General features: G+C 44.8%; 1 long non-coding RNA gene across 1 annotated transcript; it reads right to left on the bottom strand.

Annotated features, from left to right (window-relative positions):
• Positions 1-351: 351 nt before the first annotated feature.
• LOC106565277 (uncharacterized) lies at positions 352-4,991 on the bottom strand. The gene is made up of 4 exons (XR_014379706.1): positions 3,545-4,991; positions 2,998-3,105; positions 2,044-2,895; positions 352-1,487 (listed from the first exon to the last, which is right to left on the bottom strand). It is a non-coding gene; the product is annotated as an uncharacterized LOC106565277 (long non-coding RNA).
• Positions 4,992-5,315: the final 324 nt, after the last annotated feature.

Here is a 5,315-nt window from a genome sequence, read left to right on the forward strand (position 1 = left end):
CACTCAACCCGCTGCGCCTTGGTCCAATTCATACGACGGCCGTTACACGTACCCCATCAGAACCCCAAATATAAGCTTCTTTCACTCCAATGTTTGTAAACAAAGAACATGTAAACAAACACAATATAGCCTCAAAACATGGTCAAAACTATAATTTTGATATCATAAGTCTTCGTATCTATAGCTCTGTCTATGAATTTGAGTGTGGTTACATTTAGGGCTGGGTAATATGGCCTAGAAGTAATATCTCTATTTTTCAGCAGCTTGGACGATTCACAATATATATATCTCGATTTTTCTTGTTTTTCTCTAAACAAATTAAAAAGACCAAGACATAATTCTTAACCGAATTTTCTTTATTAAAGTAAAAAATATACCTGGCCCCAAGGCCTATTTGTGCAAAACTTGCCAGGCTGTCATCATTGTATGGAAATCAAATAAAAAATTAAGAATGAAAAAGAAGAAGAAGAAGAATTTGCACAATAATAAACCAAATTATAAACATTCTGTCAAACAAAATATCTTCCTTTACTTTGTTCTTCACAAGTTGCTGGCGAGGACACAAGCCTGTCTACTGACTCTGGCTTGAGGCATGCCCTGTGACATGTCACAATGTTCCCACCTGTGCTAAAGACCCTATTCGAAGCGGCACTTGTAGCAGGAATGCACAGGTACTTTTTTAGCAATATTACTAAGTCTTGGGAAGTTGGCCTCGTGGAGCCTCCACCACTCAAGTGGGTCTTTGTCTGGGTCTGTGGGCCAGACAGCACTGTCTTCTTGAAGAAGCTTGCAAGTGTTTTCTTGTCTTTCTTAGACACAGGTTTAGGTTTACTTCTTCTTGGCGCACAGTTGTGACCAGGGCGACATGTGCTTTCCTCAGCTAGCAGAGCTTCAGCTCCAATAACAGCTCTTTGTTTGATGCTCTCAATCTTGTCATCTGCTATATATATTGTCCTGAACCGGGGATCCACCAGCGAGGCCATTTCAAGTTCAACTGTGGCAGGATCTTCGTACTTGTTGTTGAGATACTGTAGTGTGGCACTTTTTATTTTTTTTGTGAGCGTGCCCTCACCTTCCTCTGGCTGCAGGAGGCTGCTGTTGAACAGGTTTATCACAGGCTTGAGGTAGGAGATGCTAACGTAGTTCTCCCCAGACAGAGCGTCAGTGAATTCCTGTAGTGGGCCTTTGGCATTGCTCACTGACTCCAACACTTCGATATCCTGAGTTGGGCACCAGGTGCCTGCTTTTCTTCTCTGAGCCCAGGACCCGGGCTATTGCCTTTTCTTGTTCCAGGATTCGTTCTATCATCTTTTGTCTTGACCCCCACCTGGTTGGGGACTTTGTGATGAGCTGGTGAGTGGGTAGACTGAGCTCAGCCTGTGCTACAGACAAGTCTCTCCTCTTCTTCCAGCTGAAAGAAAAGGTGCTGTCCACCTTCTTGCACAACCCAATGGCACGGTCAACTCGTGGGTCTTTCACACCATTCTCTGAAAAGAATGAAGAAAGAAAGGATTCTAAGAATGGCAGCATTTTCAATAATGTGTTCACCACATCACACCACATCGCAGTTGAGTGTGTTCATTTGTGATGTGGTGAACTGCGATGATCCACTTTCCTTTTAGCACCTGGACACTCCCACCAACAGTGGCGGCACAGTAATGCCCTCACCCATGGCAGTACCTGAGACACAGGGAATAAATGAGACCCCTGAGTCACTGACTTCATAATCATATAGTTCTGATTTTATATATGACAGTATCTCTGTACCTCTGGCTTCCTGATGAACACCAGCTGTTTCCTCACACCTTTGGCAATGTTCCACAGGTCATACTCATGCCAGGTATCAGCATGTGAGTCCCTCAAATGCACCCTCACACTTGGATGCCTGTCAGTGGCCAGGGTTTCAATACTGCATCCATGGGACTGTTAGTAATAATGATCGTATTATCCTAAAAAGGTACCTACATCCTCTTCATACATCCACCAAATACACACTTACAACCTTTAAACTAGCTACAACATATAGGTTAGGCTATAGCTTACCTCAATGTGTTGCAGGCATCTCTCTAATCCCTCCGTCTCCAACCAGTAGCTGCTCTTCACTTCGGTCACATGCACAGTCTCCTGTGCGAGGATCAGGTGGGAAGCAGAGTCCAGGATGGTGTAAGTGCCAAAGGAGGCACAATGGCCTGGCGAATCACACCATGTGTCTCCAGATATGATACATGGACTATCAACAATTGTAGCCAGATTGGCCTCCGTGTGCTGTGTCCACATGTAGTTATCCTCTGGCACAATGTAGATGCGCTGTTGGTTTGCGAACTGTCGCAGCAACATGGACACCAGGCTGAGGTGGTGACATGTTTCCGCAAAAGTGGAGTGGGAGCCGCCAGTAAGGAAGACCGCTGATGACAACAACAGATTCCCTGCAAACAACTTTACCACTCTGGTCTGGGATTCCCACTTCCTCCTGTGGCCCACGACACACTCTGTCTCCATGGTGATGGCAAAACTATTTATTTTCGGGGATGAACTGATGACACCAGCTTGACATCCTGGCTCATGGCAGACATTGAACAACTCCTTCAGCTTGCTATAAAAAAGTATGTATTTCAGATCTTGCACACACTCTTCGATAGTATATTTTGGCTCGCACTGTGATTCTGAGCTCTCAGGTTCATACAGCGAGTTCTGGTCTTCATTGATCTCACTCTCCGTCAGCTCCATCTGGGGTGTATAGGGGCAGGCCTCGGTTGTATACTGATGGTCGTGAGCGCAATCTAGCTGGGCCCCGAGCTCCTTAGTGATGGTCCCGGTGGACCTCTCCTCCACTGCAGCACAGGAACACTCTGGCACCCTGGGGTCAGTTTGGCATGCGGTACTAACCGTTCTTTCCTGTTGGTAGAAAACAATTAAGGCATCTATTAGGCTATAGGTATATTCAAGAATCACTGCATATACTGTATATTGCCAATTTTATATCCAGGGATGACCTACTGTGTCTTGAAATAAACAATAGCCTTAGAAATAACATGGATTTGCTCGTGCCTCCTCCTGTACAGTCTCCTCCAGGATGAAAACATTTTCAGGGATGAAGATGTCATCCTGAAACGAAACAAACGTTTTGTTAAGACAACTGAACCCAAATATATCAGTTGGCGTTAACAAGCTACCTGTCTTGTATGCTATGTCAACACACAGCCAGTACAGGGACATTTATTTTTCAGCAAACATTAACAGTCTAGCTAACAAAACATTCAAAAAAACAAAACTGTCAACAAAATGTACTACAGTACTTGACCATATGAGGTGGAAGCTAGCTACAGTAGCTACCTAACAACAGGGCAACACAGATAAACTGTGTTGCAATTTTAGTTGCAGTTGAGTTACTTGCTAACGTTAACGTTAGTTGTTGGGCGGTGTTACACAAAACACTTCAGACGCAATTAGCTAGTTACCTTCAACTAGAGTTGCACCAAGGTTGTCCAGTGTCTAACGCTAGCCTAGACAACAACAGTCATGACTCATGAACGGTTAACGTTACCTCAGGCTCCATTGACACGCGTCGCTTCCTTTTTTTAGTTCGGCTTTTGCTTGACTCCGAAACCGAAGTCAACGATGTTGATGATGGTTGGTTGGTAACCCCTACACCATAACCTTCCAAATTTAAAATGAAGGGGAAGCAGAGAGCTTCAACATAGGCCTATGACTCCTTTCCATTCGGAAACTCCCAGCTGCCGCATCGAAAGTGCACTTCATCGCGAAGTCTTCCACCGCGAAGTGCTGGCAGCCGATCCTGCTAGCTCGAGCTGACACGTCCTTCCTCTTCAGGACATGGAGCCACTTCTTCAAAAGTTGTGGGTCCTTGGGCAGCCGATGGTAGCTTACCGAGGGATTTCTTTGGAGCAAATTCCTACAGCCTGGTGCTATACAGTTCATATTTTAATTACCTCTTGTTGTTGCCACCTTCGTTGTCCGCACCTAACCTCACTCTCTTCGATTCACTCTCTGCGCGAAAACTCAATACCACAGACAATTAGCTGATTCTTGCCAGTGACGCACTGGCATCAGTCATTACTATGGCAATTTAAAATGCTGCTGACCATAGCTCAAATAAACCTTGTCGACGATCAAAATACTAAATCTGGTGTTCAACCTTCCCAAGTTCTCTCACGCCACCCCGCTCCTCCGCTTTCTCCACTGGCTTCCAGTTGAAGCTCGCATCCGCTACAAGACCATGGTGATTGCCTACGGAGCTGTGAAGGGAACGGCACCTCCATACCTTCAGGCTCTGATCAGGCCCTACACCCAAACAAGGGCACTGCGTTCATCCACCTCTGGCCTGCTGGCCCCCCTACCTCTGAGGAAGCACAGTTCCCGCTCAGCACAGTCAAAACTGTTCGCTGCTCTGGCACCCCAATGGTGGAACAAGCTCCCTCACGACGCCAGGACAGCGGAGTCAGTCACCACCTTCCGGAGACACCTGAAACCCCACCTCTTTAAGGAATACCTAGGATAGGATAAAGTAATCCTTCTAACCCCCCCCTAAAAGATTTAGATGCACTATTGTAAAGTGGTTGTTCCACTGGATATCATAAGGTGAATGCACCAATTTGTAAGTCGCTCTGGATAAGAGCGTCTGCTAAATGACTTAAATGTAAATGTAAATGTAAATATAGAGAGATGTTTTTATGTTAAATGCACATGTTTAGTATTAGTGGATTGAATACATGTCTTTGCTTTGATTTACTTCATAAAGTGTTTCCATTCCCCTTTAATGTGTGAATTCTGTGATGGCCCTGAATCTACAAATCTTTTTTAAACCGTGTTCTAGCTGTGAGTGTGCAATTTGGTGCCTCTCTCACCAAAGTTACAATCCAAAAACATAGCTGCCCCTTTACATGGAATTCTATGGCTAAGCTTCCAACATTCTAATTTCAATTGCACATTATGGGCAACTTATAAACAATAGTTTTAGCTGGTGCTTTTAAAGTTAGTTATATTATATATCATTTGATGGTAATTTCATGACCTTTCAGAACCACTTGTAAAGTAAAGTTAGAAATGTATCAGGGTTTCCTATTGTCACGACCTCCGCCGAGGTCGGTTCCTCTCCTTGTTCGGGCGGCGCTCGGTGGTCGACGTCACCGGTCTTCTAGCCATCGCCGATCCACTTTTCATTTTCCATTTTTTTGTCTTTGGGTTTTTCACACTGGTTTCAATTCCCCCATTGCCTGTTTATTATTTAACCCTCTGTTTCCCACATGTAATTGTGTGTGTTTGTTCTATGTTGATGGCTGTATCTGACGGCTGGT

Source organism: Salmo salar, chromosome 12 (assembly GCF_965601325.2).
Source record: "Salmo salar chromosome 12, fSalSal1, whole genome shotgun sequence".
In the NCBI taxonomy this organism is placed as follows: Eukaryota; Metazoa; Chordata; class Actinopteri; order Salmoniformes; family Salmonidae; genus Salmo; species Salmo salar.